Below are 25,225 nucleotides of genomic sequence, written 5' to 3' on the forward strand. Positions count from 1 at the left end.
ATCTTTTCCTGTATATAACAGCATTCCATCCTTCAGCTGTTCATCCACTCAGCTCAGTGTTGTCTGCAAACTTGGTGAGGGTGCACTTGACCTCACTGTGTCACTGATGAAGATCCTGAAAAGCACCAGTCCCAGTACAGACTCCTGAGGGACACAACTTGTCATGGATGCACATTGGATGGTTGACTTCTGCCCTCTGGATGCCACCATCCGATCGATTCCTTATCCATCTAACAGTCCACCCACCAAATCCCTTTCTCTCCAGTTCACAGAGAAGAATGTGGTGGGGGAGCCATGTCAAAGGCCTCACAGAAGTCCATAGAGATGACATCAGTAGCTCTTACCCTGCCCCAATGGAGTCACTCCATCACAGAAGGCCACTGCTTTGGTCAGGCAGGACTTGCCTTGCTGAAGCTGTACTGGCTGTCTTGAACTGCCTCACTGTCCTCCATGTGCCATAGCAGCAACCATCTGGACCTGTGACAGTGCCATGCAGTTGGAGTTTTCAAGACTGTGAAGTAATTCTCCTTTGATTTTTGAGAATATTAGGTTTTTTCAGACAGAGAGAAACTGAGGATGAAGGAGATGATAACCTAATTTATCCTGATTTGCAGTCAAAAGCAAGTATATTCCTTGCTGTAGCAAATCCAAAGGATTTGGTGCATGCAGCACCTCAGTGCACACTTTCCCTGCTGTGCCATGCCTTCATCACAGCAGTGGCTGTAAGGGCTTGGAGTTAGGGAATCTGTGGCCAGAGCATTCCTGTATGTGCAGCTTGTCTTGGTGGTTTCCATGGGCATGGAGGGAATCCTGTGTTCACCATTTCTGGCCTCTTCATTTCAGAGATAGATGGTTGGGTTTCTGTCTTTTTCTAACAAAATACTCTCATTAGGCTTGCTAGGGAAAATAGAGCAAATTAAAAGGGTTTCCAGCAAGCAGGAAATTACAGCTGGGTTGTGTGACTTTACCTCCCCATCCTTGCTGGTGGCACATGGATGCAGTGATGTCACACCCCAGACTAGTGTGGGACTGGTGTCTGTGGGCAAGACGATGACGGCAGCAGAGGGCTTGGTTAATGCAGCAGAGCAGGTCCAGTGGGCAGGGTGACTTTAGATAAATTAACCAGTCAGGAAATAGTTAATGGCAGAGCTGCCCCCAACATGGTATTGGACAGCTGTTCTCTCAGAATGGGCTGACCTTGCATCAGTGGCTGGGGTAGAAAAAGGCCTGAGATCAGCATGGTTTCACCTGTTTCCCTTTTTTGTTGTTTTTTGTCAGTTTTTTTGTTGCTGTTTTGGTTTGGTTTTGGGAGGTTTTTGGTTTGGTGTTTTATGGTTTTTTTGTTTTGGTTTTTTTTTTTTTTTTAGGGCTGACTTTCTTAGCTGAGAACAGGCTAAGTATGTCCAAAGCAACTCAGCAGCTGGTGAAGATAAAGCCAGAACTGCCAGAAAATGCAGAGGTATCTTTGCAGGTCAAAATGAAGGATGAGAGAGCCACATTTGGATTAAAAAAAAAAATTAACCTTGAACCTCTCTCCAAAGTCTGATTTAAACATGAATCTCATTTAAATATAAAAAAAGGCAAAAAGTATAATTCACTGAGCTTTTTTATGCAGTGTCTGCAGTTCCTGGTTTGGGGAAGCGATGAGCTAAAGGCAGCCAGAGTGCAAGAGAATGGTGCTGACTACAAGCATCACCTGCACAGGGGGCAGAAGCAGAGGGGTCATTACCTTTTCCCCTCAGGTTTGTGCCTTGTCCCCTGCCTGGTGTGCTGGATTGATCATCAGGTGGAATTTCATCCCCTTGAAAGTGCTGACAGACATAATTCTTTGTAGCAGCACCAGAGACAGGCTCCTTGTGTACAAGCTTAGATGAACCCATGTCTTTCTACAATATTTTGTGAGGTCCTGGTGAGGAATAATATTCCATGTTAATCCTTGATTTAGGTGGAGCATGCCAGGATGAAGCTGCTTTTCACAAGGGAGTGTTTCTTGGGGGATATTGGCTCACACAAGAAGCAGGTGATGCAGGAATGCAGGACTGAGGAGGAGAACTGGCACTCAGCTCAGCCTGAATAGATGGCCAAGCATAGAAAAGTGCAGTAAACTGCTTGCAAGTCAGGCAGGAGCAAATGAATCCAGCCTCAAGGCAGGAACATATAAAAATCTAACACTAGCCCTTTGCATCTTTATCAGTCCATTTTTCTGATGCTTGAAATACTTTTTCCGCTACCTATTCCACTCACAACTTTCAAAAAACTAGAGAAGGGATAAGAGAGGAATTAGTTTTCCAATGAGCTCAGAACGCATCTAGAATGATGCTAGCAAACATAAGCTGATGAACCCTCATGTTTGGTTTTGCCTTCCTGAAGTTGTACATCCCTCTTCTTCCATGCTGTCAACCTTCTCTGAGTTACTTTTTCAGTGATTATCCCTTGGAGAGAGGTCCAAGGGATAGTCCCTAATCTGTGAGATGGACAGATCAACTGGGATGCTTGGCCAACAGGGTAGAGTGGGACTCCAGGGAGGAGAAGGAACTTATTTTATCTTGAAGGACTGCAGTAGCAAAGCCCCTGAGAAGTTTTCTGCTTGGGGTGTTTGGTTTGGGATATTTTTCTTCTAGTGGAAAATTGTGCTTTTTTCTTATTTAATCAAAATCCCAGTTTGCCTTATCGGTTTTGATGGAAAATTTTCACATAGGTCTTTATTGTAAGATACCAACACGACAGAATTATCCCTTTATCTCAGCAGATGTGCTTTCCAGAAGGGGAACATCTCAGATGATGAAAAACACAGCAGCTTTGCTGCCTTGGCTCTATCAGACAGTTTTTTTTTGTGATAGAGAATGTGTCAAAACAGATTCTTGTCATTAAAACTGAAATGCTTTGTGGACAGGTTTTGGATTTGCTAAAGTTTTTTACTGCTAATTTTTTGCTGCATAGTTATGTGCAATGAGTCATTGTGCCTTCTGTAGTGACAGTGTGTGTAGGGGTATGGGATCAAGTCTCTGCTTTGTCCTTTACTTGAACTAGTCTGTGCTGAATGATTCAGATGACGCCAAGTCATGACATCAAAGACTCCTGTTTCTGAGGCTGTCAGAGGTATTGCACTGTTTGCATCTCACATCTGGAATTAGAAAGTAGTGTTTGACCCAGAAAGGGAAAGTTTTGACCTGATTCCAATTAAGCAGAAACCTTTGTGAGACTGGTTCTTCTTTTCTGAGGGCTACAGAAGAGACCCCCGAATGCCTGTGTAATTCTGCCACCAGTCACAGTAGGAAAGCCTTGATTCTTACCAACACCAGAACCTTTTGGAAAAAAAAAATCTTAAAAATATAAAAGCAAGATTAGTAGTTTTCATTTCTTTTGAGTAACTATGGCTATTTTACCCAATTTTTATTCATGAAGGGACATATCTTTTCAGGATGTGTCTGTAAATGCATCAGCTTGCAGGCTCTGGGAAGTGCCTGCCTGCTTTGTGTCCGTGCAATCCTCGTTATTCAGCTGGTACTGGGAGCAGTGACACCTCCCTGGTCAGCAACAGAAGTATTTTGCAGCATATTTGTTTCCCACCTGTTGTCTTGTAGAGAACCCCATGGGTGCCCCAGATGGAAAACGTATAAGCAGCAATGGCTCTTCAGTAAGGTCTGGGTATTTAGATTACAACCAGCAAGGACAAGCTACTTTTGAGCAGTGGGGCAGCCTCTTGCAGTGGGATATAATATATTGGTAAAAATCAGCTTCCTGGGAGCCAGTGGAAACACATTTTCTTTGCTTCTTTCCCAGCAGCGTTCCCCTAGCTCTGCTCTCTGCTGATGAACAACCGCCTATGCAAAGGAGATTGAAAAGGGGATTTACTTTGATTAGACCAAAGCCTTTCCTAGTATTTTCAGTCATAAGTATGGCAGCTTTAATGAGCAGGAAAAGAAGATAAATACAAGTCACAGACTGACAAGAAACTCAATTGGAAAAGAGTAGGAAGTTCTGTTGGAAGCCATGCTCTAAGTTCTGTCTCTTTCTAGCAGCCTCTGATAATCTGCTCAGGCCGAAGAAGGTAACTTTCTGCAAATCTCTGACAAATACCAAGTGAGGGATTTCAAAGGGATAAAATTAAAGCTTTAATTGCTGGGATAGAATTGAATTTGTATTCCACCCTGTTAAAGCTGGGAGAATTTCCCATCAGATTTTCTCTTTCTGTGACCTATTGGTTCACAGCCTTCAATGATCTCCTGTCAATCCTGAACCACAAAGAAGAGGGGTTGTGAGCTGATCCTTTTCGTACAGGGGAATAAAGCAAATTTTATAGGTCATATAGGTAGGGAAAGAGCCAGGCACAGTTTACCCAAGGAAAGCTGTTGATTCATCACTTATTTAGGAATACCACTTACTCCTATCACCTTATTACCTTGCTAGAATTCAAACTAAAGAAAATGTATGCAACAGTCCTGACTGGCCCTGACTTTATATTACTCTCTATGTCCTTCCTCATCAGCATCATGAAATATTGATAACAATAATTATTAATGTATGATTAATTATTAAAAATGATAATCTATAGATGAAAGACTGAATATTAACTGGCAATGTGCACTCAGGGCCTAAAAAGCCATCTGCATTCTGAGCTGTATTAAAAGCAGCGTGGCCAGCAGGTTGAGGGACCTGGTTCTGCCCTTCTGCTTCACTCTGGTGAGACCCCACCTGCAGTGCTGCATCCAGCTCTGGGGTTCCCAAGCCGAAGAGTGACAAGGACCTGTTAGAAGAGGTGCAGAGCAGGGCCACAAAAATGATCAGGGGGCTGGAGCAACAACTCTATGAGGAAAGGCTGAGAGTTGGGGTTATTTAGCCTGGAGAAGGCTCTGGGAAGACCCTATAGCAGTGTTATAGTACTTAAGGAGGTCTACAGGAAAGCTGGAGATGGCCACTTATTCAGAACACAGTGGATATTTTTAGACTCAAAGAAGGGAGTTTTGAATTGGATGCGAGGAATAAATTCTTTACGGTAAGGGTGCTGAGACAATGGAACAGGTTGCCCAGAGAAGCTGTGGATGCCCCATGCATGGAAGTGCTCAAGGCCAGAGTGGGACTCTGAACACCCTGGGCTAGTGGAAGGTGTCCCTGCCCATGGCAGGGGATTGGAACTGCGTGATCTTTAAGGTCCTTTCCAATCCAAACCATGCTATGATAATTCTTTTCATTTGTTTGGACAGGTAACCAGCACCTCCAGCAAAGCCCGGCTGGCTCTTCAAGGCATTGAAATTTCAGGTGGAAGAAGGGATGAGAAGGGATGTTTGAGAAAGAGCATCTTTTTGAGCAAAGAGGCAAAGGTCTGGCTTTCACAAGGGTGAGTGGCAAGGCCAGTGTTGTTACCTGGGGAGAGCCAGTGGCAGATTCTAGATTAATGATAAGTCCAGACTTTCTTTTGTCTAATAGGATGAAAACCACAGTTTTATGTTCAGGTGTGATTCAGATAAGAGGTTGCAAAGACTTAATTTAGCTAGAATTTTACGAAGGAATAGTTATTCCTTATCACCAAAAGTTACATATGTGTGTTTTTAGCATAATCACAGTGTATGTGCTAATAAGTTATAGAAAGAGATAGCATGTATTACCCAGAGTTCATATTTTTTTCTATGATCCTTATTTATTATTATGGAATGTGTGGAGAAGCTTTGTTAAGATATAAAAGAGAGTACAAAAATGCCTTTTGGTACCTTTCCCCAAAAATGACATTGTGCTTGCTATTCACCTTATCCCTCCTGTGCTTGTCGGTATGTTTTTGTATCTCTGCTGTACATCAAGTGCTGGCTGTAAAGGGATGCCTCCTTTCTGGGAACTGTCATATTCCCTGTAATGTGGAGATAACAGCTGAGGACAAAGGAAAGTCTCCAGAAAATATACTGCAACTTCATAGATGTATTCCCTGTTGGATGTACTTTTGAGGATAATAGAGCCAAGAGGGAGTTGACCCAGGCTGGAGAAGACTGGTGTCAAGGCTTTTTGCAATGGCACTACAGGAAAGTCTGTTTGACCTCTGACATAATACTTATAGGATTTATATTCCTAGCCCTAGAAATCTATGTGCTGCTTTATCTTTCTGATATGTCTCCCTCAGGTTTGGATTGTGTGTTCCACAGACAGCTTTTCTCCTGAGCTAAACCCCCAAAGTATTTAATCTTGAGACAAGATTGCTAGTTCATTTTCAGCAAGGCTTAGTGCAGAACTGTGCTGTTGAATGATCTTTCATTATCTGTAACAGCAATAACTGAGGGGAAACATTGTATAGGGACTGGAATTTGGTGACATTATCTCTGCATCTGACCAAAGTATGACAAAAGACCGTGTGTTTAACAACATAATAAAAGTTGCACGTGCCTTTTTTCCTCCGAGTGAAGGAAGAGACACTGTGGTGTGTCTGAGGACTTACACTCCCCTCCTCTTTGAAATCTGGTGAGATGTAAGCACTACTTACTTGCTTCACCAGACACACCCATGTGTCTGGCCATTTCACACCCTTGAATGCTCACAATAGTGGTGCCATTTTGTGACCACAACACTGTGGTTGCCGCATGAAAATACAGTAGTTTTTGATTCTGTAAGAGAACAAAATTATGGCGGTGATGAATCCAGCAGCCGTGAAAGCAGCTTCCATATCGTACTTTAGGAAAAACTAGTGAGCTTGAAATTTAGTCAGGTTTTTAAGAGAAATGGTAAGACCAGACACTACTTATTTTTTATCATTGTTTAAAGACAGGTTTTTTTGCAAATTTCTTGTCCACTCCCCCATGATAGGTAGATAGATAGGTGGAAAGAAAATCATTGTGGAAAATATATTCTGCCACAGTAATATATAATTACCTGACAAAAAATAAATCAGCCTGTGCTGCAGGCAAGACATTGTGTCTCATTAGTGTTTGGTGGACTTGATCACAAATAACATGTTTCAAAACTGCCAACTCCCTCTAATTCTTTTTCTATACTTACACTCACAGACACATTCAAAATTAGCAGATTCCTGGAAATAAACTTCATCTGGCCAGCCCTTTTTCTAATTATGTGCTTGTGTAATTAAAGGAAAGTGTCCTTCTGCAGCTGCATTTTAAGGGACTAAAAGCAGAAAGGCTGTTCTCACTAAGGGAGCAGTGATTTTTTTACCCAGTTAATGGTACCAGTGTGCTGTGTGTTATGACAGCTGGCTTAAAGCAGCTTTCAAAGACCAGTGCTGGCTGTGCCAGGTACTCCTGAGATGCACAGGCCAGAAAGCCAAGAGATCCCACTTGAGATTTAGTATTTTCCTCCACTGGTTAAAACTGAATGCAACAAAGCCATTACCAACAGCAGACTCCCTCAGAGCTGTGGATCTGTGCCTTGATGCCGATACATGGCAGGACATACATGAGAAAAGTGAGCAACCTGCAGCTGAGGGGGCAATCCCACTTTTTTCAGCAGCACTGCTGAAATAGATGCAAGCTTCCATTGTTTGCCTCTGAGTTCCCATCTGTTAAGGCAGTAGAGAGAAAAGATAATTTTTTCTTGATATCTGCAGATATTTTGAGATAAGACTGGTTATAATCCCATAATTTTCAGTACAGCAAATGTGTGTTGATTGATTTCTCATTGTTTCTATTTTCTTGAAAGACTGCAGCATGAATTTTGCCATGCCATATACTCAGAGGCAGACAATAATAAAGCATACTACTTTGACCTTTTCAGTTGCCTGCACTTTAATTTACTGGCTAGTCTCATTCCCTTCTGTTTATGGCCCCTCAATATTACTGGCAAGGAGAAAATAGACCAGACAGCTAGTCAAGATGGAGATTATTTAAAAGGGTAAAGACTGGCTTTATCATTCTCTTTAAAATTTTTGGTGTTTTGTGTGTCCTGTTGGTCATTAAAGTCATGATAACCCATTCTTAGCTAGAGCAACACAAAGTAGCACAAGTTCAACTTCATTTGTAGTGGTTTATGGGTCAGCATCACGTTACAGTGGTGGGATGTAATCTGGATTAAGTTTTTTTTTTTTTTATTTAAGTAGGAATCAACAGATTTTTCTCTGAGTTTAGTAAAAGTCTATGTGATTTGTTTGAAAGTGGTTACATGGGCGCTCACCTGACCATTGCTCTGACTCTGACACTGGTGGTTAGTGGAAAATCAGGGGAAAAATAATCCCATTACAGCTTTTCCCTGTACCAGTTTGATTCACAGCAGCTAAACCTGCTGCAGGCTGTGGCAGATTTCCTCCACCACATGGTCATGAAGATAGTGACTTGTCTGACTAATGCAGAGAGCTGAAAAGGGACAACAAGCTGGCTGTGATCTTTCTCCATGCACTTGTGAAATACAAGCCCCAGTCAAAACTGCATCATGAAATACTCACTGTGTTTGGTTGTTATCAGTGCCCCACAAAAATTCTGATCATCCTTCAGTTTGGTGAAAGCCTAGAGGGAATTTTCACACTGAGAATGGCAATAGGATGACAAAATGCTCTGTTGAAAGACTTATTTGTGCAGGGATGTCTGAGAGTGGGATATAGCAACAGCAGAGCCTAGACTTTTGTGGCAGAGCTTTTTGTATAGTTGGATAGTTTCAGTTTTCTGATGGTTCTGAAAAGCTCTGAATTGGAATCTAAACAATAAAAAGAACAGGAGTAATGAAAAGGTAAAAAATGGGGGGAAAAGCAGCAGCTTTGGTCATTTGGTTTGTTTCATTTGTATTTCATCTAATCATATTGATTTCAGGCTTGCTGTTATGATGGTTTTTGGGGTTTTTTTAATATCTCTGTAGGATTGAAATAAAATATCCAACTAGGAGAATGAGGAAGGGTAGCCAAAGCTTGATTACATTCTGCTGCTCACTGCACAGATTTGTACATTGTTAAAGCAGAAGGGACGAGGATGATCTCTTAAACTGAGCAGAACGCATAACGTTTTACCCTATTGAGTCCTGCTCCAAGTCTAACAACCTGGGCCTGAGCTAACTCAAAGTTCTTGGAGTATGAATTTAGTCTTGATTTTGAACACTTAAGGATTTACAAAGATTTAGAAATCTTTAAAATTTAAGGAGACAGAGACCACCACTCTCTGGATAGTCTCAGAGAAGATCCTCCAAGACCTCTGGATAATCTGCTGATTATTAATTGAGTATAAAGAAAAAGCAAATGGAAGCACATATATTTCTTTTTCATTATTACTCTCATTATTCTGAGTTCAAATTACAGCCTGCAGAGGTAGGAATGATGTGTCTGATAAGCTGAAGAATCTTAGAAGCACTAGCAATGCTCTTTGTGCTCAGATAAATTAAGGCAGCAGTGAGCTACTAACCCTTCATCTTCAATTTTAGAAAGCAGTGAAGAAAGCAAGAGGAAATCCTACCTGATGAGTCTGTAGAGCCTGGCATCACCTGACTGTGCTCCCAGGGTGGCATGGCTCAGGCATCACTGTCTGGCAGTGCTGACTGCACAGATATCGCTTTGCTCGGAGAAAATCAATGGGATTCACTGTGGAGTGAAGTGTTACCAGCCAGGTAAAAATGTCAGAAGGAAAAGATGCAGTTATTAGTTATTATTATTATATTTTATTATAATAAAATCATTATTTTCAGCCAGGCAGGGCTGGCTGAAAATTTTCCATCCTAGTGCTTTTCCACTGAAAACTGTGGGTTTTATGAAAGCCTTTGTTCTCCTCAAGCCAAAGTCATTGTGCAGAGCTTGAACGTGTTGTTTTCGATTTGGCTTTGAAAAATTCTGATTTTGTTTGGGGCAAGAAAAAAATGAAGGTCTGAGCTAAATGTCAAAACTCAGCAAAAAACTTGAACAAACACAAGCACAAGGCATATTTCCAGAGAAAGAGATAAATCTGGCTTCCAATTATGTTTAATTTTTTTATCAGTTAGTTCTAACCTTCTTAAAATATATCAGCATTTTGTGTGTATTATCTAAAGAACTAGGCCAAATAATAAAATAAAAAAGATAATTCAGACTATAAGTTGGTTTTGAAATGTTTGATGATAGAGAAAGAGGGAGCTCAGACTATGGTTTTACAGGTATAGGTGTTTGCCCCAGTTTTCTCCAGTGACATAAATTAGCTCAGGTCTTTTGCAGTCATGGGATCAAACTCCTAGCTGATATGGATCAAAGCACCCCTATTGCTGATGGCCAAATTTATGTCTGGAATAAAAAGACACAGCTCTCTTCATGAAGTCAGGTGGACCACATCTGCAGGGGTGTAAACTTCAATTCATGAAGTTACCTGATGCAGATCAATGGCAGATTTGACCTATTTCAGGTTTTATTGAACAGTCTGAATCATTGTTGAGTTGTCAGCACAGAGTTCAGCAAGTGAGAAGCTATGAGCAGGGTAGCTTGGTCAGACATTGTTAAAATTAATCCTTGGAAGTGTTTACTCTGTTAATGCAGTTCTACATAGAAGAGCTGAAAAGAGGTGAGATTGGAATAGTATTTGCTGATAATGCAAATTACAGACTAAATAATATAAGGATATAGGAAATTACCTTATATCCATACGTTCTCTGCTGGCAATTTTTAATTTTCTATTCTGTCTAATTTTTTTCTCTTGGATGACTTTAACTGTTGCACCAAGTGATCCATAGACACTGTCATGTGTGAGGGACTGAAGAACAGAAAGTCTCAAGTCTGACTCAGTGCCCTGATGTACAGAGATAGCTCAGAAGGGGAAAGATGTTTTGTTCCACTGTGATTTCTGCTTTGTGCCCAAGCAGCTGCCTTCTGGTGCCTCACAGGATATTTTTAGAGTGTGGATATACATCCCTTAAAAACTCGTCTGAGGCTTTGCATCCCCAAGTTTCTTCATAGAGAGAAATCCTTAGTGAAGATCAAAGAAATATTGGGAGAGGAGAAATTGTTTTCTCACCCCAGCTCCTGACTCCCTCATTGTCCCGTTCAAAGAGGATTTCATAATTCTCACTGGCATAACATGTCCAGAGAACCCCTCTGAAAAGATATCTCAACAGATAGCGCTGTGTCATCCAAGTGGGCACACTTATACTTACTTAAGACCTCTAAAAGGATACATTTAAGATGGAGTTTTTATTCTCTGCTGACTCCTTCCACCCTCCCCTGCATGCCCCTTTGTATTTCAGCCACTACTGACTCTGAGGAAACAGGATAATTTATATCTTACTACCTGTAGCAAGTACCAACAGATGCCATCTTAGTAGCAAGAGGCAGTCATGGCATGTCAGCAAGATTTTGAGTCCTTGCACCCTCCCCCATTGGGTAGGTATGGGTTTATAGCTGTCAGAAACTGAGCAGCAAAACCCAGGTTCAGAAAACCCACTGAGAGCCTGAAGGACTGATGTTGGGCGCTTTTTTTTGCCTGAGCTCGTGTTACTGACCGTACAGTGGAGTTGTGGTGTGTTTAGAAAGCTCACATTTCACTTTCCATCAAATCAGTGCAAATAATTTGAATAATTAATTTTCTCACTCTCGAAAACCTTTGAAGAAAGTTATTCAGCCCTTCTAATCCAGTATCAAGCTAAACTTATAGTTTTGTGGTCTGTACTTTTAGGCATTAATTTAGGTATTTCCCTTACATGTTGTCCTGACTTAGCAATGCAAGGAAATATAACATTAGAAGATTCCTTGTCAGAAACTGGCTCCTATTTTCATTGTCAGAGCTCAGAGAAGGTAAACTTTCTGGGAAGGATGGGCTTGTCTGTTGGAGGTATCCTTTTGCAATTTTCAGCTTGTGATTGTCATATTAAAAAAATGGAAATAATGAAAACGCAATATGGTGAAGTTTATAGAATTGGAGCTGCTGCTTAGAATATTTCTCAACTGTTATGACAGTCTTTCTGCTATGCCCATTAAATTTCCTGCAAGCCTCTCCCAAATGACTCCTGTAAAATACACTCATGAACAAAAAGGACTACAAAATCCCCTACTATGCAGATATCTATTCTTCCAAAATTATTTCTGTTTTTCTGACTTCTGCTGTAAGTGTGTTCATTTAGGTACATTTCTGGAAAGCCTTGCAGAATAATGGTGTATCCCATCCCCTGTGTAGTGGCTATCAAACTAGGCTGTGCATTTTCTGTGTGGCAGACTCTTATCCTCTGATATTCTCCTTGGAGAATTTCTTTGGAGGTAGTTGCTTGCTATGATATACCAGTGCTGCTCGATTTCAATTTGGTGCACTCTTTGAATGTTCCAGATAACTTGGATTTAAGAATGAAAGTGCATATTCACTTAAGGGTGTAGTTTTTCAAATGGGAACAAAATTAAGGAGGTACTTAATGAAGAGTCTGCTTGGCTGCTTCTACTTTGGTTAAATTGAAATCTCTATTAATACAAGATGCAACTTTAGTACCCACAAAAAATGCGATCATATTGCCACTTTTGTGGTGTAATTTTTTTTACTTTCCTAATTACATGGCTTCATACTGGGATTATAAGAAAGAATGCTAACTATCAAGACTTGTAATAAAATTAGAAGTGTTGGTCAACTGCATAATCCATGTTGCTTTTCTATAACCTCTTGCTGTAAAGTCACCAAGGCAGATAAGTAGGGTGATGAGATAAAGTGTATGTTCTGCTATATTAATATAGCTTCAGATAAATCTTTTCTGATTCATGAAATTTTTTTAGTGTAACTCCAAAATTTATTTTATCAGCAAGGCTCAAAAAATAATAATAAAAAATTACTTCTTCCCACTCAGCTGACATCAGTAGATGTGTTTGCCTCACCTAGAATGCTATACGATATTCCAAATTTATTGTGACTGTAAACAACAATTCTGCTTGCTTTATGACTTTCCTGAGCTCCAACAGTAAAACACAATATCTCTATCTGGTTGGAATTATGTGTTATAACAGTTTTATGGTGGGGGGAGTAAAGCTCTGATAAAGATAAAATAGAGTTTTGCTTTTCTGTGTGACCTTGTCATTTGAAAAAACATTGCACTCTAACGAGATATAATTTAAAAGACTTCTGGGAGCAAATTGAGTTTACTGAGATATTTCTGAGAGTAATTACTTACTGTGAGTTGTCAGTGCGCTCTGTTACAGTTCCTTTCCTAGCAAATGTAGATATCTGGGACTGTGTAGAATGGATTAAAGCTCCTACCATTAATGTTTGATGGGAGACAGTAGTGAAAAAGATGGATGCTTATATAACTGACATTTCCAGCATTTATAGCCATAGACCAAAATGCCAGGCGCATAATTTCAAGTAAAATGGCAGACCCAACTCAATAATATTTAATGATGTAGTAGACCTTGGCTGGGGAATAGCTAACGGAAGTCATTGCACTGCATTTATCGAATTGTTAAAATGAGTTGAATAATAATTGTGTTTTGCAGGAGTTTTGTTTTAGAAATTTATTTCTGTGATCTGGTACTCCAAAAATAAATTTTTTCTCATTCCAGCAACACAAAATGCAGAAAAATATTTTGAACTAGCTAACTCGATGGCTCGATTTTTACGCTGACTTTATCCCGTGTTTACAGCAGAGAAATATATTCAATAGCTCAGACGCGGTTTGGAAGATTGGGTGAGATTGATTGGACAAGCTAGCGAAAGACAAAATTGCCTTCCAGAAGGATCTCCTTTTAGTGCTGTACTCTTTACAAAGTTGGGCCTCTTTGTCTATCACCACACATCTAGGAATGTTCAGATTCAGATTCTGTGGAGCATTATGCAGTGCAGAGATACTTGTGTGCCAGGACTATGAGATCGCTGATGATGTCAGCAAACAGAAGATTAACTTCTGTACCATTCTGCTAATACTTTAGCCTTGAATAAGCAGAAGGGACTTGAACTGATGGAGAATCTCAAATCGGTAGAGGTCTGTAGGGGTCTTGTTACCAGAGGTCTGTGGCCACAGAATCTCCCATATCTCTTTCCAAGGCAGTGCTCCTCCCTCTCTCAAGGGCACAGAACAAAGGTGGACTTGAGGAAAAAATGTGCATGACCTACCATTTCCAGCCAGAGCCAGAGGACTGTGCAGGCTTTCCAGAGGTTTACAAATTAAAAATGGACAGTATATGCATTCAGGTTCAATGACAACAACAAGAAAAAAACCTCCTCAAATTTTACTTTCTGAAAGAGAATTTTTAAAGGATTTTCTCTTTGAAAATCCAAATATCTCAATTTGAGTGTTCTGAGTATTCTACTTTAAAAAAGGGAAAATTTGGAATTGGGCTTCAGCATAGGCTTTACTTTTCTTTTTGTAGCTGTCACTTGAAAGTACCATTTTAATTCTGCTCACCACTGACCAAGCTTTCTCCCCAGCTTTATTTTCACATAAATTTGTCAAAGCTGCATTACTGTCAGTGGGCCATGACATAGCTCTTAGCAGTACTTAGTAAGTCTTTCTGTTCTGTCAGAAGTAAAACTGAGCCAGGAAATAGCCACACTCCACATCCGAGAAGGGTAGACCTGGTTAACACAAAACTTATGGAGACTTGAGCTTAACTGCAGAATGTCTTAAAATAGTTCAAGCATGAGAGGAATGGAAAGCCTGTTGTTAATAGATCTCATAGGTAGGGTTGCTATAAACCCCCAAGAAATGGAGTGGTGGAACGTTTCCAGATACTAGAGAAGTTTTAGGGGGCATTTCAAGAGCAATGATTAAGTACTTATTTTTAGCCTTGCTTGTTTGGTACTGAAAGAATCTGTTTGACAATCTGAGCAGTTTCCTAAGCTGGTAAAATTCCTGGGGTAGAGTAAATGGCAGTCATAAGTATAAATTCCTATAAATGGCAAAATTTCCTCTCACTTCAACAGGAATAGGACATTCATGCAGTATAAATTTCTGAAAATGTAAACTAAACTTGTCTTGTTTCAGAACTGCCTAAAAAACCCCCAAAGGAGTTGAAAATTCCCCCCTGGAGAGCATCAGCAGGCACCCAGAATACATCTCCAGGGTCACTTAATTCCCTGGATCCTACCCAACTGCTATTGAAGTTAATTGAAAAAACTCCCATTGCCTTGAAGAGATTTTGGATCTGACTCAAATGGCTCAGCGGCAGCAGATTACAAGAAGGAACCCCACTGTGCAATTCCAGCCATCTGCCTATGGGTGAGCATTTATTGATACAAATGTATTTGCTTGGGCTCTGTCATGAGGCACTTCAGCCCCAATTAGGCAGTATTTCAGAATGAAGGAGAGCTCCCCCTCTCATCCGAGGTCATTGTTATCAGACATCCCTTCGGAGCTGGTGAGCTATAAAATAGCAATACAAGTTTACCCACAGCAATGTCACAAGTTCCTCCTCTGTTCTGTGTGTGTAAAAAGATCAGCTAGTGCTGGGTTAAGCTGGTGTTCAGATCCCTGTGTGTCGGCTTGCATTAGACAGGACAAAATCTCATCATTTCCATCTCAAACCCCTGCTCAGTGATACCGTTCACATTATCAACCTTTTACTAGATCATCTCTGGGCTTAGATAAGAGAGTTGTTGGGAAACAAAGCTGAGTGTAATACATAAAGACTTTCTTATTTAGCCCACACAGCTGTGTGTTGCCCTTTTCATCTAAAACTGGTAAAGAAGGAACATGATGTGTGTAGAAAGCGCATTTGAAGGATGGTTGTCTCAAGCAGTATTGCAACATACCAGAAAACCAAATGAGTTTTGATGTAAAACACAGCCAGAGGCTGTGTAAATTGCCCCAGCTGATTAGGAAACAGGGCAGCTGTTAACATCCTGGAATGATGCATGTAACAAAATTGGTGTGGCTTTGGAAGAGAGCAAGTGATGGGCCTCACCATGTGCCAGGCCTCAGTGGTGTGCTGTACATACTTTAATCATCAATTACTGCAATGCTGGGGCAACCCACTAACAGCTTAATTATTGTCTGGAGCTCCAGCCCATAGGTGGCTTCTCTAGGCTGTGTTACATAGAAAATCAAATCAGCCAGTGCACAGGCTGGAAGGGACTGTGCTGCAGCCACTGTCTCGGGGTGTAGGCACCACTTGAGCTTGTGCTGAAAGCACCTCAAAGTCTTACTCTGTCAAACTCTGTGCTCATTCCCTAGTCAGAAAACCCAGCCACAGCACAAGCTGAAAAAGACAGGCTTCAATATATTTTGTAGGCTTGGGGCAACTGTGTGGTACCAGAGGAGGCAGATGTAGCAGAAGGCACTTCTGGTTATGAAAGTCTTTTTTCCCAAGATGATGACTATGAGAGCAACATAAATTTTACACCATGACAAAAATCAGAGCAGGAAGCTCAAAATGGAGCCTCGCCCAACTTACAGAATCTCCCAAGACTCTTTTATTTTATTTCAGTCAGTTTAGTTAAGCCCCTGGGCTCTTCTCCAACCAAGTGTTTGTCTGCCTCTAGATATGAGAATCTGCTACTAATCTTGTTTCTGTCCGGGGCTAGATTGTGTCCTTGATAGGAATTTCCAATATGGATGAGAGCTTTTTTTGCTTATATTGGGTTTTTGCTTATATTCTTTAGAAAATATTCAACATCCTTGGTTTTGTCTAAGGAACATTTTTATAAATATGCCTATAAGCAAGAAAGAAATTTCTCTGCTGAAGAGAGCATTAGTTCAGCTCTGAAAAATGGTTGTGATAAGAATCAGTGTCATGTTAGTTTCAGTTTTACTCTGGACTGCAGTTGCCATACAGTACCAGAGCTTATTGAATCATATAATGATTTGGGTTGGAAGGGACCTTAAAGATCATACAGTTCCAACCCCCCTGCCATGGGCATGGATATCACCCTCCAGATCAGGTTCCTCAGGGCCCCATCCATTCTGGCCTTGAACACTTCCAGGGATGGGGCATCCACAGCTTCTCTGGACAACCTGTTCCAGTGCCTCACCACACTGCAAGAATTTCTTTCTAACACCTAAGTGGAATATCTCCTCCTTTAATTTAAAAACATTCCCATTTTCTTATCACTCTCTGTCCATGTAAAAAGTTGCTCTCCCTCTTACTATAAGACCCCTTTAGTTACTGGAAGGCTGCTGTAAGGTTTCTCCAGGGCTTTATCTTCTCCAAGGTGAACAATACCCTTTCTGTCATCTTGTTTCATAGGAGAGGCTCTCCAGATCGCTGATTTTCTCCATGGCCTGCTCTGGGCTTGCTTCAGCATATTCCTGTCTCTCTTGTTCTGGGGACCCCCAGACATGATGCAATACTTCAGGTTGGGTCTTAAAATGATGGAGCAGAGGACAGAATCACCTCCCTCAACCTGCTGGCATTACCTCTTCTGATGCAACCCAGGGTGCAGATTCTTTCTGGGCCACACACATGCACTGCTGGCTCATGTTGGTTTTCATCCACTAAACCCCCCAAGTCCTTCTCTGCAGAGCTGCTCTCAATGAGTTCTCCCAGTCTGTACTGTCTGGGATTGTCCTGACCCAGCTGCAGCACTCTGCACTCACATGTATTGAACTTCATTGGGTTCTCGTGTGCCCACTTCTCAAGACTGTCCAAGTCCCTCTGGCTGGCACTCCTTCCTTCTCTTGTGTAAACTGTACCGCTCAGCTTTGTGCTTGTGTCTGCCGCAAATTTGCTAAGGTGGCACTCAATCTCCCTGTCTGTGTCACTGATAAAGGTATAGACAGCACCTGTACAACAATAGAGCACTTTGGCACACCTGTTGTCACCAGCCTCCACCTGGACATCAAGCTGTTGACCCCAGCTCTCTGGTTTTGTCGATCTGGCCAATCCATATCCACTGAACAGCCCACCCTTCAAACCTGTGACTCTCCGATTTGGAGATAAGGGTATCATGTAGGACCATGTAAAAGGCCTTATAAATCTGGGTAGATGACATCAGAGTCTTAATCCTGCTAATGAGCTCATCTGCACTGATGAGCACCAGGTCCAGTAATGCTTCTCCTCTGGCTGGTTTGTCCAATACCTGGACAAGGTCCTCAACACCCTCTAGAAGTCTCCTGGACTGCTCACAACCAGCTGTGTTGTTCTCCCAGCAGATGTCTGGGTCATTGCTCCTTGGCATCTGTATCAGACAGGCACCTGCACATCCTGAAATCTCATGGCAGTCTCCATGTGTGGCTTGTCTGAGTTGTTTTCTAGGGAAATGTAGTACAAAGCAGAAAACTAAGAGTTTTCTGGCATGCTAGCCAGCAAATCAAAATTACTAACTAAATTTCCCTTCAAGATAATAGACTGGAGTAGCTTGCCCATTGTAGTAAAATGCCCAGTTAATCTAAGAGCCAAACAGATGGGAAGTTTTGAGAAGGTAGGAGAGAAAAGGAGATAATAGAAGCTGCAGCTCCATATACAAGATCTGGTCTGAAATAACAGCTATAAATGGAAATTATTCACAGGATATTGCCCATATGCTTCCCAAACCTGTGTCCAGACCACAGTGTTTTCAATTACTTCCCCAAATGCCATCACATCTTTTCTAGTGCTGTATCTGAAGGGGGTTTTGAAAATGAAGCTGGGCCAGCAGCAAGATTAATTTCAATATTAAAAGCTGATGATTTTTCACAAAGGTGTGCAGCAGCACCAGACCAGCACAGCTGCTGATCTCTCCATGGCCAGGCTGCAGGAGCAGATTTCCTGTCCTTCTATAGCTGGGGATCTCATCCAGCCCACAGCAGCCTTGCCAAGGACACTGGCAGTGCACACACACCTGCACACACACCTGCTCTCCTGGTGAAAGAAGAAACATCGAATGCTCACCTTCAGAGCCTTCTCCTGGTCTCCCCATTCCAGTTATGTCTCCTTCCTGTGGCTCCAGTGACTCCATACTCCCTACTCCATTCTCATCAGCCAGCTGCTTACAAGATACCAAGGTTTTAGGTGGTTCTTTAGATTTAGCTTGACTAACTGCTTTGACGGATGCTTTTGAACATCTTGGCATTAAGGACATAAACCTCTCTCCTTGTAACCAATTTCTGGCACTTTAAGGACTTGTTTGGCTGTCCCTCCTTCCTTAAAATCTCTTGGATCTCATCTTCCATCCCTGTGTTTACTTGGGTGATTTTTTGCCCTTTTGTACACATGCTTCCCACTGCTGGAAGCAAAGAAAAATGGCTGCATTTGTGTGGGCCCCCCTCAAACACTGAGGGTATACAGGAACATGAAGGCAGCTTGAGAAGAATAGGGCTTTCTCACATTGAGAAAAATTGAGGATGTGACAGACTCATCTTCTGCCTTCTGTTCTGTTGAAATCCCAGTATAATCTTCATTCTTTGTGTCTTACCTGTGACTGGGGGGCAATGTCATTAACATCACAATTCTGGGTAGCTGGATAGTAAAAAAATCAAATCCAGTGTAAATGAAAAAACAAGACAAAGTGGAGGATATTGGGGAAAAAACCACATCCTAACAGCTCACTCAGCAGTGGTTCACCAGCTTTCTTCTAGCCCTTCAAAAGGAAGATGTTTGAGTTAAAACAGACAGTGGTACCTCAACATTGGCTTAATGATCAGTAGCAGTACTGAAAGCAGACATAAGGTTAGGAATTATTATGAAGGAGTAGACAACAAGGTGGAAGTCATTGTTACTGCACTATAAATTCATGATTCCCACCTCTTGAACACTGTATTTCTGGCAGCCTTACATTTGAGTAACATCACTGGAAAAAAATTCCAAAGGACATTTTTTGATGACCCACCCTTTAGGAGAGGGATATTTACACATATCAAGGACAATCAAAATATGGAAGACCCTCAGCCCAGGGAGTGATCAAGCAGTTGAGGATTCTTCAAGTTAGAAAAGCAATGGCTGGAGGACTGTGAAATGAGTTTCTGGCAGAGAAAAACTGTTGGATGATTCTTCCAGAACTTCAAGTGTTAGAGTAGAATGAGGAAAATCTATCACACAAAGGCTTGAAGAAATTCCAGGAGGTATTTTTTTACAAACATATAGTTCAGCCATGGAAACTCTTGATGTAGAATGTTTTAACTACTGAAAGTTCACAAACATTCAAAAAAACCCTGACCAAACCCCGAAACAATCTACTGGAAAAGTTAACACTAGAGTTCACTGTTCAGAGTCAACACTTCTTGATCTGAGGTCTCCTGAGTTTCAGGTGCTTTGTGCAGGGAGGGAGTGTTATTCCAGTCTGTTATCTCCTAGCTGAATTTCAGGCAAACCCTTTATTTTATCCTTACTCAGATCTGTAAAACAACTTTTTCTTCTCCCTTTCAATATCATGGAGAGATGGTTAAACTGGTCTTTTCTCTCTCTGAAGGTCTGTGTGAGGGCTGTCTCATAGACAAAGACCATGAGCTCCTTTTTGCAGGGTAGACGGCAACTTCTTTGCTTAGTGAAGAACCTTCTCTCTTGAAACCTCGTCCTATAGTTCATAACATGTGAAACTGATTTCTCTGAAGGAGCTGTTGTGGGGTTTTTTTCCCTGTGGTTCTTGCATCTTTGAAAGAAAAGTTGAGAAGAAAAATACAAGGGATCACAAACCACTTATTTCTCACGGTGTGGTTCATCAGGAAACAGGAAGGCAAGAAATTAAAGTAAAGGAGCAACCTCTGGAGAAGGGGCTGAGGAGAGGAGGCAGAAAAGAAGCCTCCTGTCTTTCAGGGAGGCTGGAATTGCTTGCTTGTTTAATGATTTCATTATAAGCTTAAAAGGTGAACAGTGAAGTTGGAAGTTAAAACTGCTCAAGGACTCTTTCCAAGCTAAATAAACCCAGCCCATCTTATGGAACTTGGCACCAAATGGAGCCTCTTTGGGACTGAGGGAATTACAGATCACTCATTGGCAGTAGTGGCCAGTCTCCACCAAATAGATTATTGCTTTATTCCCTCTTCTCTCTCAGATGAGTTTTGCTAGATACTTCCTAGTTGAAATGTGGTATAAACAGGATTCTTTCAGGCTAAACAACCCCAGTTCCCTCAGCTGCTTCTCATAACACTTGTGCTCAAAACCCTTCACCAGCTTTCTTGCTCTTCTTTGGGCAAAATCCAGCTCCCTGAAACACTATTGGCCCCTGATGTTTTAGGGTCCAGACAAGATACTCCTGTGGGTCCTCTGGGAGTTCTGAAGAAGTTGTACCACTATCTGCTCCTTACCTTTCCTTTCTCATCCTTTCAGGAGGGATGCCTGTCCTCACAGCTGTGGTGTCTCCCAAACCTGTGTAAGATTTCTGATCTGCTTCAGTGCTGAGGATGATTTAAATGAATCTGTGTTACTCAGAACTAAAACAAATGGGGAGTGCTTGCATGAGCCACCAGGTACCTCAGCTGTGATGTGTTATAGCCAGTAATCAAGGTGAGATCTTACACTGCATGGTGAGGTCTGCCAGAGAACATTGTCACAGCCATTTTTCCCATATACCTGTGCCATCAGTTAGTTGTAGGACAGACCTCTCAGCTGATGCTGGACTTCAGCTTTCACAGCTTTAACACTATACACTCAGCCACATATCTCCAGTGACAGCCTTTGTGGGAGCCTCTAGCTAAGTCTTTTTGAACCTGCTTATGCTCCATCTATGGGAAAATTCATATTTGTCCTACCTCCTATTTGGAAGCAGGCTCTGGGGAGAAACAGTCGGGGAGCTGCCTAGCAGTGTGGCAAGCATTTGAGAAATGCCATCTTGTGTAGTAGCTCAAAGAAGGGGTGCTGACAAACCACAACCCTGAAATTCATCAATGGCTCTAAATGCATCCCAAAAACCATGGAAGTTCAGAGCTGAGTTCAGAGCTCCCACTCTTCAAAGGGAGAGTGCTGGGGTCGTGGTCCAGCCATGAGGTGCCAGAGCTGTCCTGGAAGGTTTTTGCTTTCAGAACTAGCAGCAAAGCAGCCTAGAGCTTGGTCTAGGCTGGTAGTCCCTTCTTCAGGTCAGAGCAGTGGTGGGAGGCTGAGCTTCTTGGATTTGTTCATCTCTCATTTGAAACTGCAAACTTCAGGGAGCAGCAGAGGGTGACAGGCAAGGCAGTGCTAGCAGGTGGCTTCTTGGCTGTAGAAGAAAAACTGGATTTTGCTGCTCCCTCGAAGAGGGGTGGTAGCAGGACTGACCTATAACAGGCATTTCTCTCTGCAAGAACTCAAAGTCCTGTCTTGTATAATTGTTTGAGGAGGGCTTACTTGTTTTATGCCTGTAGCCTGTGCTTGAGCTGAAGGTCTGTGAAAAGCAGAAGGGATCCTTTCTGTAGCTTTCCTCAGTACTTTCTCACTCTAGAAAACCCAAACACACAGGGATTACTGTGTCATTTGAAGTCATTTAGTGCAATCAGATGTTAAAGAAAATCTGAAATTTAGTGATGAGAGCAGAAGATTGGGATTGAAGTTCCAGATGTTTTCCTTAAGTTACTGGGGTTTAGTTACTGTTCAGACAGAAGAGGAGGCTTACACAACTTGTCCATGTTGTCAGGCATGCATGTTATTTCTTCAGGTATTGTATGTTCAGTGTCTGTGATATTTATCTTCTTTTTTCCAGTGCTGCAGCTTTCTTTGTTTTTTTCTATGCAATTATCTTTGTACCTCCCCAAGTTATAGTTCATATTGTTTAAAAGGTGACTGAGACAGGGAAGAAAAGCAGCTGAGTATTACTCTCTACAATATACAGCTTTCAGAAGCCATACGCCCACAAACACCCACCAAGCTGTCTCCATCCTCCTCTGAGAGAGAAAGAAATTGCTGCTGAGAAATGATGAGAAGAGATGCTTGCAAAGAGATGAGGCTGAGTAAAATGCAGCAGGACATGGGAGTGTGCTCATGGCTTCTCATTAGTGGAGGAATCTGTACAGCACATCACAGCACACACAGGCTCATGTGACAGCTCCTGCACCTCCAGGCTGTAATACAGTCAAGCTGAGAGGACACAAAAGCAAGAAATTTTGCTTTATTCTCCTAATATTTTTTTCAGCAGGTTTTAGCTTACACAGTCTCTCACAATATACTGACAACTGCTCTCAAAGATGAAATTTTAAGTGAAATCAAATTGCTTTGTGAGGGAAGGTTTTATGGCTACATTTTCATGTCAGAATTTTAAAAATACAAAGCCAAAAAGCATTTTTTTTTCTAAGTTATCTATTTTAATGTAAAAAAAAAACCCCACTCACTAAGAAACCTGGCCCTGGTCTCTATTTTCTACAGAAAGCAGTAAGTATTTAGTTTGATCTAGTTTTGTGGTTTGTTTCTGTTTCATTTTTTTTCTGAGTTTCAGCAGTGATTTATTCAGTTACAGGAAAGTATAAAGCTGCTGTTATTTACAGAAAAGTGAAACGAATGTTTGTAGTAGAATCATAGATTTTTGTTTTCAGAAATGTGTCCAGTAAACCCTATGAAGCATTGTTACATACATCAAAGCAAGAAAATTATACAGGCTCTTACAGACTGTATGGAACAGATGCTAAATAGGCTTGTAAAGGATTTTGCACAGTATATATTTGAGCTTAGAAAATGCATAAATAAAAATACAATAAAAAACTCTAGGAAGAATAAAGATTTTACATCTTGTCTGCTCTGTTACCACGGTCCTTTATCAGAAAAACTCATGTGTTAATCAGACATTACAATTTCCAATGACTTAATTTGTAAAAAGGACCTGTATACTATTCTTTAAAAGATTGTTATTTTCCAGGGAAGTCCATAGGGATTTTACCTTTGCAAGACACGTAAAGCAATAATTTGCTATGCTCGTGTCTGCATAAGCTGTGTACCATGGCTGCTGAAATGAGAGAAATGTAGGCTGAAGTGAGCTGCACTATCTTTCTCTTAAAATTGGTAAGATTGACCTCAAGTGGTAGATTTGTCTCTGTATTGTATGTTTTGAAAAGTGGAACTTCTTTACCTCCACTGTGAACAACATTTGTAGTTTTAAACATTATTCTACAAATAGGCTCTCTAATGCTATTTTCCCACAAAGTACAGGTATTGCCAAATGTAAAGATGCAAAAGTCTTGGTCTAATAAGAAATGAGGTCAAAATTAGGCTCTTGGTTTTGGTTTGTTGTACCTGACTTTGTTGTAGGTGTCTGTTCTATGAAGCAGAGTTTTGAAAGGTCTCAGCCCAGTGAACTCAAGAAATTAGTTGCCACTGACTTTACTCTGACGGGTAAAGGATGCCCCTGTGGTCCAGCCTGGAAATTACTACTCAATCAGACTCTTGCCTGGAGAAATGCACTAATCAAAAAGTACTTGGAGCTCTGTCTCACTAATGCCTCTCTCTGAGTACCAAGTCAGAAAGCACTACTGATTTTTGCCATTAAAACTTGCCTCAGATCAGGAGGTGACAGCTCTGCTGTCAGAGAGCCAAGAAACATTGATGCCATACACATTCATCTTCCTACAAATGGAAGAAATTACAGTGGAGTCATGTTTTCCCATTTATAGTTGGGTCTCAAGGTTTACAAAGCACACCAGAGAGCAAATGTGATGTATCAGAGTTACAGAGCTGAAGGTTAGTCAAGGCTAGTAAGACATGACTTGGGTGGGAACAAAGGAGCCAGCAACACTCCCAAGCAGAAAAAGAACTTCAGCATCATGCCTTGTAAGCTGATTGCCAGTGGCCTTTGAGTGTGTGAGTCTCAGGGACCATTAAATGGGATTCCAGGCTCATATAATTAAAAAAAAAAAAAGAAGAAAAGCAATCCCTTATGATATTTTCATGCTGTAACTCAAATATTTTCTTCCTTGCTGTTTTATATTTTTATTTGAAGCGTGCAATTGTAATCTGGTTTCTAACACCCTTCTTCAAGGAAAATAAATTTGAAAAAACACAACAAAGTAAGCATCCCAAGCCAAAAATCTCCAAAAGCCCCCAAAAAATCACTATGTCTCCCAAAGAAAGTATTTCACTTTGTTTTCTCTTGAGGCCAATGTTTAGATTGGAATGGATTCTGTGCCCTGGATTTTAACACAGAAACATCCTGCCATTCCTTTTGATAGTTTTGGATCAGGCTCCCAGATGAAGATTATCACTTTTTTTCACTCTTTAGAATTCAACCATTACACATTCAGAAACACCACTGAGCCATTAGCTGTGAGACTGGGAACCCTAATCTATGGCTGCACAGTTGTGGGGATAATTTAGCGAGCTGAGGTCTGTGTCTGAGAAAAAAAAGGGAATTGGAGATTTGGCAGGGGACCTGAGAGATCCAGAAAAAGTGGGGGTGGGAAATGCTCAAAGAAATAAATATTTAGATGTTTTCTACCTCAATTCTCCCTGACATATATGTTTTGCCAAAGCCCGTGTTGAACTATGTTGTTTTGAATAAGACTTTTGAAATATTTGAAAAGAAGAAAATTTCAAGGATATTTTCAAATGTGTAAGCATTTCAAAAGGAAAAATTTAGATGTT

The sequence above is a fragment of the Molothrus ater genome, chromosome 4 (assembly GCF_012460135.2).
Source record: "Molothrus ater isolate BHLD 08-10-18 breed brown headed cowbird chromosome 4, BPBGC_Mater_1.1, whole genome shotgun sequence".
Lineage (NCBI taxonomy): Eukaryota > Metazoa > Chordata > Aves > Passeriformes > Icteridae > Molothrus > Molothrus ater.